At 44.0% G+C, this 12,932-nt stretch overlaps 1 long non-coding RNA gene and 1 pseudogene across 2 annotated transcripts; both read left to right on the top strand.

The window, feature by feature from the left end:
* The first annotated feature begins 6,717 nt into the window (after positions 1 to 6,717).
* Positions 6,718 to 8,735, top strand: LOC123725193 (histamine H2 receptor-like; annotated as a pseudogene).
* A 104-nt stretch (positions 8,736 to 8,839) lies between these two features.
* Positions 8,840 to 11,240, top strand: LOC106563354 (uncharacterized). Of its 2 annotated transcripts, none has more exons than XR_006757673.1 (3): positions 8,840 to 9,163; positions 9,349 to 9,374; positions 11,203 to 11,240. It is a non-coding gene; the product is annotated as an uncharacterized lncRNA (long non-coding RNA). The 2 variants fall into 2 exon arrangements; XR_006757674.1 differs by lacking the exon at positions 11,203 to 11,240 and adding an exon at positions 10,307 to 10,799.
* The last annotated feature ends 1,692 nt before the right edge of the window (positions 11,241 to 12,932 follow it).

Below are 12,932 nucleotides of genomic sequence, written 5' to 3' on the forward strand. Positions count from 1 at the left end.
TGGATCTATTGGGGCAGTAAGCAAATTGAAGTGGGTGTAGGGTGGCAGGTAAGGTGGAGGTGATATGATCCTTGACTAGTCTCTCAAAGCACTTCATGATGACAGAAGTGAGTGCTACGGGGTGATAGTCATTTAGTTCAGTTACCTTTTCTTTCATGGGTACAGGAACAGTGGTGGACATCTTGAAGCATGTGGGGGGACAGCAGACTGGGATAGGGAGAGATTGAATATGTCCGTAAACACTCCAGCCAACTGGTCTGCGCATGCTCTGAGGATGCGGCTAGGGATTTCGTCTGGGCCGGCAGCCTTACGAGAGTTAACACGATTAAATGTCTTATTCACGTCACGTGGATTCCGATTGGTCAGACCAGCATTGAATAGTCCTTAGCATGGGTACTTCCTGTTTGAGTTTCTGCCTATAGGAAGGCAGGAGCAAAATTAAGTTGTGATCACATTTGCCTAAAGGAGGGCAAGGGAGGGCCTTGTTGTCATCTCGGAAGTTGGAGTGGCAGTGGTCTAGTGTTTTAGCAGCGCGTGTACTACAGTCAATGTGTTGATAGAACTTCGGTAGTGTTTTCCTCAAATTTCCTCAAATTTGGTTGAAAATGATTTGTTATGAACTTGTGTGCTGGACGCTGTCCTCAGATAATCGCATGGTTTGCTTTCGCCGTAAAGCCTTTTTGAAATCTGACACCTTGGCTGGATTAACAACAAGTTCAGCTTTATTTTTGATGTATTGCACTTGTGATTTCATGAAAGTTTTTAATATTTATAGTAATTTAATTTGAATTTGGTGCTCTGCCATTTCACCGGATGTTGGCCAGGTGGGACGCTACCGTCCCACTGATCTGCAAGAAGTTTTAAATAGTACCTGCAAAACACCACTAGTTTTATTTTATGTAATGATAATTGGACCCCAGGAAGAGCAGCTGAAACTTGACAGCAGCTAATGGGGATCTGGAATGAAATACAACCACAAATCATCAATGCAGGAACAATAGGTAGTGGAGAGCCTCGTTCTGGTCCAAATAGTATAAACAGGGCCCTCACCGAATCCAAGCATTAATAAATCCTGTTAAGGTGTAGGGGGCAGTATTTTTTACATTTACATTACATTTAAGTCATTTAGCAGACGCTCTTATCCAGAGCGACTTACAAAATGGTGCATTCACCTTATGATATCCAGTGGAACAACCACTTTACAATAGTGCATCTAAATCTTTTAAGGGGGGGGGGTTAAGAAGGATTACTTTATCCTATCCTAGGTATTCCTTAAAGAGGTGGGGTTTCAGGTGTCTCCGGAAGGTGGTGATTGACTCCGCTGTCCTGGCGTCGTGAGGGAGCTTGTTCCACCATTGGGGTGCCAGAGCAGCGAACAGTTTTGACTGGGCATTTTCACAGCTGGATGAAAAACGTACCCAAATTAAACTGGTTACTACTCTGGCCCAGAAACTAGAATATGCATATTATGAGTAAATTTGGATAGAAAACACTCTGAAGTTTCTAAAACTGTTTGAATGATGTCTGTGAGTATAACAAAACTCATATGGCAGGCAAAACCTGAGAAAAATCCAACCAGGAAGTGGGGGGTCTGAGAATTGTAGTTCTTCTTTTGAATCTCTATCGAAACTACAGTGTCTGTGGGGTCACGTTGCACTTCCTAAGGCTTCCATTGGCTGTCAAAAGCCTTCAGAAAGTTTTTTCATCATTCTCCTGTAACCGGGCAGAGAATAGGAGCTCAGTCAATGAGTGGACTGCCTGAGGACCAAGGACTTGGTTATGCGCGAGCCCGACAGCGCGCCCCTCCTTCTTTTTCTCCTGGAATGAATATGCTATTGTCCGGTTGGAATATTATCACATTTTTACGTGAAAAATACCATAAAGATTGATTGTAAACAACGTTTGACATGCTTCTTTGAACGGTAATGGAACATTTTGACTTTTTGTGCCTCGAATTGAGCTCGCGCATTATGCCTTTGGATAGTGACCTGAAGGCACAAACAAAACGGAGGTATTTGGACATAAATATGGATTATTTCGAACAAAAACAACATTTCTTGTGGAAGTAGCAGTCCTGGGAGTGCATTCTGATGAAGATCAGCAAAGGTAAGAGAATATTTATAATACTAATTCTGAGTTTGGTTGACCCCGAACTTGGCGGGTGTCTGTATAGCTTGCTGTGATGGCGCGCTATGTACTCAGAATATTGAAAAATGTGCTTTCTCCATAAAGCTATTTTAAAATCTGACACAGCGATTGCATAAAGGAGAAGTATGTCTATAATTCTTTAAATAATTGTTATTTATTTTGTCAACGTTTATGATAAGTATTTTTGTAAATTGATGGTCTCATTCACCGGAAGTTTTGGTCAGAATACATTTTCTGAACATCATGCGCCAATGTAAAATGCTGTTTTTGGATATAAATATGAACTTTATCGAACAAAACATACATTATTGTGTAACATAATGTCCTAGGAGTGTCATCTGATGAAGATCGTCAAAGGTTAGTGCTTCATTTAGCTGTGTTTTGGGTTTATGTGACATATGTCCTTGCTTGGAAAATGCCTGTTTGGTTATTTTTGTCTATGTACTCTCCTAACATAATCTAATGTTTTGCTTTCGCTGTAAAGCCTTTTTGAAATCGGACAATGGTGTTACATTAAGGAGAAGTGTATCTTTAAAATGGTGTAAAATAGTCGTATGAGAAATTGAAATTATTCGATTTTTGATGTTTTGTATTTCGCTCCCTGCTGTTCCATTGGATGTTGGCTAGCGGAACGCCTGTCCTCAACAGGTTTTAAAACGGAATACAACGATATTCAAAAATGTATTGACCTTAGTAGGGAATCAACTAAATGTATTGAAAATGAATTATTAAGTTTATCAAGACATGAACAAAATGCATCAGTGATTCGTATTTCCTGCAACTTTCTGAAGAGGCAACGGCAATGCCAATGTGTGTGTGCAGTGCACATGTCTACCACTTTGTGTAGCTGTTAGCTATGATGATAATGAAAACAGTCAGACTTAGAACATCATTTTTCTGTTTTAATAAAATATATCATTTGAAGAACAAACATTGTTGTGGCAATTCATATCTTGCAGTAAAACTGTACATAAGACTTCAATATGTATTTTAACTTAAATAAGACTTAAATAAGACCTAAAAGAGAAGAAAGGTTAAAAAAGGTTTAATGTTCTTTCACTTAGGAAATAGTCCCGATCATATAGGCCTAGACCTAAACAATATCCAAATCAACTAACAATACACTGAATTCATACATTTTCAGTCATTTAAATTGTAAAGTCATGTCTTTTTATACAATACCATAACAAATGTGTCCAATCTGGGAGGTAAACTTGATAAAGTATTTAATAATTTCACTGTTTATTTCAGATGTAATCAAGGCATTAATCTGTACCAGAGGCCACCAAAATAGGATTTTGAATGGGAATCAGTTGTTTGGATCCCACAAGGATAGTTAAACTATTTGCCCAGGCCCGCTTCACCAACACTATGCATGATGTGACTAGAGTGTGATCGACTGCAGACATTCTGTTCCAGTCTCCCTAAAATACAGTCAGCCCTTATCTTCAGACTATTGTAAATTCCTGATCTTGTGAGCATAGTACCTAATGTTTGCCCTGTACTGGGCTGGTTGGCTTCCTGCTGTGGACTTTGTCTGTTCCTGCCTCATGCCTCTCTGTTATCTGATTGGAGCTCTGATAGCACAGTGTAATCACATCAACTGCCAGCGCGCAGTCAGTCAACCCTATGCCATTGTCATCCATCCTTAATGAGTGTATTGGATCAACCAGCACTGTGCAGGCCATGTTTCATCTGTCTATAATGGGAACACTAGCTACATTACCTGGGTTAAGGAGGTGCAGAGGGAGGTCAAATAGTGGGAACAGAACTCACTGTCACTGGTTGTGAAAAAAAGAGACTGTATCCATTTAGCCAATTAGATCATAATCCCACAAGAACATGAACATTTTCAGCAGTCTGGACATTTTCAATACCTTGGTCAAGTCTAAGGTAATGTTAGAGCCCTCAATCTCACACAAATTATCAAGGAACCTACCAGGTACAACCCCAAATCCGTAAACACGGACACCCTCATAGATATCATCCTGACCAACCTGCCCTCTAAATACACCTCTGCTGTCTTCAACCAGGATCTCAGCGATCCCTGCCTCATTGCCTGCATCCGTTATGGGTGCGCGGTCAACAAATGATATGGTAGGTGAAAATCCAAACAGACATTTATTTTTTGAGTTCCCAGGCTCTTATAATGGAAGCTATGGGTCCTATGCAATTTTTGCTCCCAGATTGCAATTCCTATTGCTTCCACTAGATGTCAACAGTCTTTGTTTAAGGATTCAGGCTTGTTTCTTCCAAAACGAGGAAGAATTTGGAGTTTTGGTACAAAGAGTAACAGTGAAAAATCAGTCTGTCGGCGCGTGACGAAGAGAAGGCGCGCCTGTAAATTTTACTTTTCTATTGAACATACTTCTTTCCGTATGAAATGTTATAGTTTATTTACATTTTAGGTTACCTGAGGATTAGATTGAAACGTAGTTTGACTTGTTTGAACAAAGTTTAGCGGTAGCTTTTTGGATTCCTTTGTCTGCATGTTGAACGAGTGGATTACTGAAATCGATGGCGCCAACTAAACTGACTTTTTGGGATATAAAGAAGGATTTTATCTAACAAAACGTCCATTCATGTTGTAGCTGGGACGCTTGTGATTGCAAACAGAGGAAGATTTTCAAAAGTAAGTGATTTATTTAATCGCTATTTGTGATTTTATGAAGCCTGTGCTGGTTATATATTTTGATGTGGGGTGCCATCCTCAAACAATCGCATGGTATGCTTGTACACCACTCTAGCCGACGCTTGGCATTGTGATCTTAGGCTTGTGTGCGGTTGCTCGGGTATGGAAACCCATTTAATGAAGCTCCCAGCTTGTGTGGCCTACCACTTCGCAGCTGAGCCGTTGTTGCTCCTAGACGTTTCCACTTCACAATAACAGCATTTACAGTTGTGCGGGGCAGCTCTAGCAGGGCAGAAATTTGAGGAACTGACTTGTTGGAAAGGTGACATCCTAAGGTGGCATCCTAATCTACTGCAGAGATAGCCTGCAAAGTTCTGTCATACTTTCCAGGTCTATGCCCAAACAGTTCGAGCTTCTAATTAAAAAAATGTATCTCTCCAGAAATAAGTCTCTCACTGTACCCGCCTTTTATAGAACCCCCTCAGCTCCCAGCTGTGCCCTGGACACCATATGCGAATTGATTGCCCCCCATCTATCTTCAGAGTTCGTAATGTTAGGTGACCTAAACTGAGATATGCTTAACACCCCGACCATCCTACAATCTAAGATAGATGCCCTCAATCTCACACAAATTATCAATGAACCCACCAGGTACAACCCTAAATCCGTAAACATGGGCACCCTCATAGATTTTATCCTGACCAACTTGCCCTCCAAATACACCTCTGCTGTTTTCAATCAGGATCTCAGTGATCACTACCTCATTGCCTGCATCCGTTATGGGTCCGCGGTCAAACGACCACCCCTCATCACTGTCAAATGCTCCCTAAAACACTTCTGCGAACAGGCCTTTTTAATCGACCTTGCCCGGGTATCCTGGAAGGATACTGCCCTCATCCCGTCAGTAGAGGATGCCTGGTTGTTCTTTATAAGTAATTTCCTCACCATCTTAAATAAGCATGCCCCTTTCAAAAAATGTAGAACTAAGAACAGATATAGTCCACAGTCAGTTAGGAAAGCAAAGGCTAGCTTATTCAAACAGAAATTTGCATCCTGCAGCTCTAACTCCAAAAAGTTCTGGGACACTGTAAAGTCCATGGAGAATAAGAGCACCTCATCCCAGCTGCCCACTGCACTGAGGCTAGGAAACACTGTCACCACTGATAAATCCATGATAATCGAGAATTTCAATAAGCATTTCTCTACGGCTAGCCATGCTTACCTCCTGGCTACCCCAACCCCGGCCAACAGCTCCGCACCCCCCGCAGCTGCTTGCCCTAGCCTCCCCAGCTTCTCCTTCACCCAAATCCAGATAGCAGATGTTCTGAAAGAGCTGCAAAACCTGGACCCGTACAAATCAGCTGGGCTAGACAATCTGGACCCTCTCTTTCTAAAATTATCCGCCGCCATTTTTGCAACCACTGTTACTAGTCTGTTCAAACTCTCCTTCGTATCATCCAAGATTCCTAAAGATTGGAAAGCTGCTAAAACTAATCATGTAAATGTAATTAACTAGGAAGTTGTGGCACCAAGGAAAATCTTCAGATTACAAAGTTATAATTTTCCTAATATAACTCTTCAGATATTTTTATATCTGATCAATTAGTCTTCTAATTACTTAATTATTCTTTACCTCACATTAGTCTCATTCCAAATGTCGTAACGTCGTAAATTGTTGGTTATCTGCACGAACCCAGCCTTTACTATGAATCATCCATACATCAATTCTCTTAATCATGTATTTACTAACTAACTAAATAATCACATTAATGCATAAACAAACAGTAGATATGGTTACAAGGAAATGATAGGGGAGGTTCCGTAGTGGGCTAAGCCGATATAACGGCTTGGTGGACAAAGGGAAGTGGGTGTGGACTGAGAAGGGCGGGAAAGACAAAATGGAGTCACTACACAGTTGATAATTATATTTATTGAAATGCTAATCCTTTGCACATGAACGCTCACTAATTTGGGAATAATTGCAATCAATATATATTTACGCCCAGTGTGTCATCGTGATCTGTGTTGGAATCGTCAGTCCTTCTGTTGGAAAGTTAATCCAAGCGTCTCTCTGCTTCCCTGAAGTCTTTCATGGTTAGAACGGACACTTCAGAGTACCATTCAGAAATGTTCTTATAGAATAGATGTTTCGGCGGTTGTCGGTCTTCGCATCCCAGGTTGACACAATTTCTAGCTGCAGACTAGTAATTAGTATCTAAGATTTTCTCTTATTCTGTCGGGATCGATAGTCTCAGAGTTTAACCATTTCCACCCATGTAGCCAATGCTCCACGTGGTATGGTTAGGAATTCAACAACCATTACAACCTTAGCTTAAACTGAGGTTTTTGGGGTCTCTACTCAAACCTCTGCCCCCTCAGCTGACCGAGGTATGCATGGTCTGAAGAGGATTTCTTCAGGTGGGGGTTTTATTCGTAACAGTAGAAAAGGGCTGTCCCATGAGCCAGATAATGTCTGTGCTCATGGGGGTGGGCCAATGACTTAGTTAATCTTTAAAGGGAATACAATTCTCACACATTAACAGTTTAACATAGCATTACATCATTTCACAAATAGTTTCATCTTTACTCATTCATTTTATACAATAATTAGACGCAAACCTCATAACAGAGGGACCTGTATAAACAGAGTTATGGTAATGTGCCTGGATTGTCTTTCATGAGGACACAAACGTGAAACAAAACGGACCAGGTCGTAGCTGGCTTCTCCACCGACCGTTTACACATTCTCCAAAACATGGATATTGTTCTGTTCTCAAGTTCTGTGATGTAGTAGAAGTTATTTTGTTCTACTGTGAAACTCTCTCTCTCTATACTGCATGGCCAGGAGGAGAGCGTCTCCTCCAGGAATTTAAGACCTGAGATAACAGAACCTGGGTGTAGGAAAGAGAGAGAGAGAGAGGGATGCCACGATCTATACCCAGAAAGGGCCACGTCATGACACTTGATAAGAAGAGTGTTGAGGCTTGGATTCTATCAGTAGCCCTGTCCGTAGTCCTGCCTGCAGGAGCAGAGAAGCTGCCGTAGCAGTGGACTGATGTGGAGGCAGGCTGGTCCTTGTGACCTAGCGTGGGGGTGGGACACCATGATCTACACGGCTCTCCGTTGGCTGTTTCTAGTGTCCTTCATCGTGCTGACCATCTGCGGGAACATGCTGGTGTGTTTGGCCGTGGGGCTCAGCCGCCACCTGTGCCGCATTTCTAACGGCTTTTTTCTGCTAGCCGTGACGGATTTGTTACTGGGTCTGCTGGTGCTGATCCTCTCTGCCACCCTGGAGCTGCTGAGTGGACACTGGCCCCTGGGGGGCATCCTTTGTAACATCTACATCTCTCTGGATGTGATGCTCTGTACAGCCTCCATCCTGACCCTGCTGGCCATCAGTGTGGACCGTTACCTGGCCATCTCAACTCCGCTATGCGGCCCCTGCAGGGTCACCCCTCCCCGGGTAGCTCAGGCCATCACTGTCATCTGGGTCTCTTCCCCACTTCCTTCCTCCCCATCCACCTGGGCTGGAACACGGGTGACTTCAGGGTGCAGAACCTGGACCGGGTCGAGGTGGAGGGACGCACCTGCCGCTTTGAGTGGCACAACAACTACGTGCTTCTGGATGCCTTTGGTAACTTCTACCTCCCACTACTGGTCATGTACGATATGTACCACTGAATCTTTTGGATAGCACGTGAACAGGTTAGTGTTTTATTTCTTATCCATATTTGTTGTGCAGTAGTACCATTACCAGTGGTAGAAGTGATACTAGTAATTATGTCTGGAGCATCAATAGTAGTACTGGAAGAATTAGTAGTAGCTCTTAGAGTTACATCCATTTATTAATGTAATCCGCTCAGTCGTCCATCTGCTGACCTGTTTCTCTAACCTGTCTTCATCCATCCATTCGGGTACGGCGTATCCGAGCTGCCACTGCTCGCACGCACAGCATCAGCGGCGGCCACAGTGACACTAGCAGCAGTTCTGGGGCCCTTAGTTATCTGCTGGTTATACCTCACTATTGTACCTTTACCTGCATGGGCATCGGGGCAGAGACTAATCCCCCTGCTACTGCCTTCTCTGTGGTGCTGTGGCTGGGCTACTTTAACTCCACTGTCAACCCCATCCTGTACCCGGCCCTGAACAGGGACTTCCGCAGGGCCTATGAGGAGCTGCTGTGCTGGATGGGGGCTAGCGTGGAGACACACGTCCACAACTATCTGTGTGTCCCTGCAGAAACGAGTGCCATCTTTCTAATGCACACAGAGACACTCATCTGACCAATGGCCACAGAGACACCCTCCTCAAGGACAATCAACCAGAGGGGAAGAGCCTCACACTGCAGGAGAGAAACAGCAGCACCATCGCTGACCAGACCAGGTAAAACACACAGTACTGTACATTACACAGTAGTAACATACTGGATCGGGACCAGGTAACACATACAGGACACATGATAAAGGTACATGTCAGACAATAGAGTATTATGTTCTTATTATGTCACCAACAAGAGGCCCTCTCTCTCCGTTTCACGTCCTAACTCACCTTCTACTACCTGGACACAGATGAGCCAGACAGACACATAACACAGGTGAGACGAACAGACAGTGCAGGTCAGTCACACTGATGTATACAGAGGTAAAAAAAAGTAACATAGAAAACATCTCCACTGGACGAAAGTGAAGGAGAGACACAAAGAGTGCAGTTGTGCAATAGCTAGTACAGTATGTTTGACTGATATAACATGTCTGATAAGTTATCTATCACCTGCTTATAAAGCAAAGAAAGTTAAAAGGAACAAACTAAAACCAAGAAGATAAGGAGAACATAACCTGAGTCAAATGTTTCTTTAACCATCTGAATAGCTCAGTGTCCCGGCTGATCATTTCCCCAGCTAACTGCTATAGCTCAGTGTCCAGGCTGATCATTTTCCCAGCTAACTGATAGAGATGTAAAGGTTTCTAGAGGGTGGTGCTATTCTCTCTGCTGCAAACCCACTGGTGGTGAATCAGTGACTACCCTGGCTGGATTAACTTGGTGAATCAGTAACTGCCCTGGCTGGATTTACTTGGTGAATCAGTGACTACCCTGGCTGGATTAACTTGGTGAATCAGTGACTGCCCTGGCTGGATTTACTTGGTGAATCAGTGACTACCCTGGCTGGATTTACTTGGTGAATCAGTGACTGCCCTGGCTGGATTAACTTGGTGAATCAGTGACTGCCCTGGCTGGATTTACTACCCTGGCTGGATTAATTTGGTGAATCAGTGACTACCCTGGCTGGATTTACTTGGTGAATCAGTGACTACCCTGGCTGGATTAACTTGGTGAATCAGTGACTGCTTTGGCTGGATTTACTACCCTGGCTGGATTTACTTGGTGAATCAGTGACTACCCTGGCTGGATTTACTTGGTGAATCAGTGACTGCTTTGGCTGGATTTACTACCCTGGCTGGATTTACTTGGTGAATCAGTGACTACCCTGGCTGGATTTACTTGAATGTGTGTGTTCATCCCTAATAGGTGCAGCATGTCCACTCAGAGCTATGTTGGATGGATTCTAGGAGGTTGGCGGAGGGGAAAGAAGGACATCTAGAAGTGTCATCCAGAGATCCTGTAAATAATGTACCCCTGCGTCAACAGCTAGGCTGGAGAGTTCCACTGGGAATAGGTTCCCTCACATCAGTGGTTCCCAAACCCTTTTGTGTCGTGACATCTTCCTGTCACAGCCGACAGCTCTATCTGAGACCCGGCAGAAATAACTGACCCACTATTTGGAAAGTACTGGCTCACATCAACCCAACCACCCCCACATTCACGTGTTGCCGAGATACACTCACCCGTTCTACCATAATGTAGCATGTGACATTTGCAATATGACACTTTACGTTTGGCTGTTTATCAGAATGTGGAGTCATTTCCTGATGGCTTTTCCTGATGGGATTCTCTGCCTCTAACCCTTTTACAGGGGCTGAGTCACTGGCTTACTGGTGTTCTTCCATGCCGTCCATGGGAGGGGTGCGTCACTTGAGTGGGTTGAGTCACTGACGTGGTCTTCCTGTCTGGGTTGGCGCCCCCCCTTGGGTTGTGCCGTGGCGGAGATCGTTGTGGGCTATACTCGGCCTTGTCTTAGGACGGTAAGTTGGTGGTTGGAGACATCCCTCTAGTGGTGTGGGGGCTGTGCTTTGGCAAAGTGGGTGGGGTTATATCCTGCCTGTTTGGCCCTGTCCGGGGGTATCATCGGATGGGGCCACAGTGTCTTCTGATCCCTCCTGTCTCAGCCTCCAGTATTTATGCTGCAGTAGTTTATGTGTCGGGGGCTAGGGTCAGTCTGTTACATCTGGAGTATTTCTCTTGTCTTATCCGGTGTCCTGTGTGAATTTAAATATGCTCTCTCTAATTCTCTCTTTCTCTCGGAGGACCTGAGCCCTAGGACCATGCCTCAGGACTACCTGGTATGATGACTCCTTGCTGTCCCCAGTCCACCTGGCCGTGCTGCTGCTCCAGTCTCAACTGTTCTGCCTGCGGCTATGGAACCCTGACCTGTTCACCGGACGTGCTTGTTGCACCCTCGACAACTACTATGATTATTATTATTTGACCATGCTGGTCATTTATGAACATTTTAACATCTTGACCATGTTCTGTTATAATATCCACCCTGCACAGCCAGAAGAGGACTGGCCACCCCTCATAGCCTGGTTCCTCTCTAGGTTTCTTCCTAGATTTTTGGCCTTTCTAGGGAGTTTTTCCTAGGGAGTTTTTCCTAGCCACCGTGCTTCTTTCACATGCATTGCTTGCTGTTTGGGGTTTTAGGCTGGGTTTCTGTACAGCACTTTGAGATATCAGCTGATGTACGAAGGGCTATATAAATACATTTGATTTGATTTTGTCCACTGGATTTGTAGACTGCTTCTGTCATGTGACCTCATTGTAGATCAAATAGTGAATAATATAAATGAAATTGTTAAAGAAGTCCCCAGACAAACTCTCTTTTACATAGATACTTGCACTCCGTACGTTGCAAGCAGTGGTATAAAGTACTACTTAAGTAGTTTTTTGGGGTATCTGTACTTTACTTCACTATTTATATTTTGACTACTTTTACTTCACTACATTCCTGAAGAAAAATATTGTACTTTACTCCATACATTTGCCTTGACACCCAAAAGTACTCGTTACCTTTTGAATACTTAGCAGGACAGGAAAATAGTCAAATTCACAAACATCCCTGGTCATCCCTACTGCCTCTAAATGATGTCTGAGTGTGCCCCTGGCTTTTATGTAAATTAAAAAAAACAATAAAATGGTGCCATCTGGTTTGCTTAATATACTGCTCAAAAGAATAAAGGGAACACTTAAACAACACATCCTAGATCTGAATGAAAGAAATAATCTTATTAAATACTTTTTTCTTTACATAGTTGAATGTGCTGACAACAAAATCACACCAAAATAATTAATGGAAATCTAATTTATCAACCCATGGAGGTCTGGATTTGGAGTCACACTCAAAATTAAAGTGGAAAACCACACTACAGGCTGATCCAACTTTGATGTAATGTCCTTAAAACAAGTCAAAATGAGGCTCAGTAGTGTGTGTGGCCTCCACGTGCCTGTATGACCTCCCTACAACGCCTGGGCATGCTCCTGATGAGGTGGCGGTCTCCTGAGGGATCTTCTCCCAGACCTGGACTAAAGCATCCGCCAACTCCTGGACAGTCTGTGGTGCAACGTGGCGTTGGTGGATGGAGCGAGACATGATGTCCCAGATGTGCTCAATTGGATTCAGGTCTGGGGAACGGGCGGGCCAGTCCGTAGCATCAATGCCTTCCTCTTGCAGGAACTGCTGACACACTCCAGCCACATGAGGTCTAGCATTGTCTTGCATTAGGAGGAACCCAGGGCCAACCGCACCAGCATATGGTCTCACAAGGGGTCTGAGGATCTCATCTCGGTACCTAATGGCAGTCAGGCTACCTCTGGCGAGCACATGGAGGGCTGTGCGGCCCCCCAAAGAAATGCCACCCCACACCATGACTGACCCACCGCCAAACCGGTCATGCTGGAGGATGTTGCAGGCAGCAGAACGTTCTCCACGGCATCTCCAGACTCTGTCACATGTGCTCAGTGTGAACCTGCTTTCATC

The sequence above is a fragment of the Salmo salar genome, chromosome ssa11, assembly GCF_905237065.1.
Source record: "Salmo salar chromosome ssa11, Ssal_v3.1, whole genome shotgun sequence".
Lineage (NCBI taxonomy): Eukaryota > Metazoa > Chordata > Actinopteri > Salmoniformes > Salmonidae > Salmo > Salmo salar.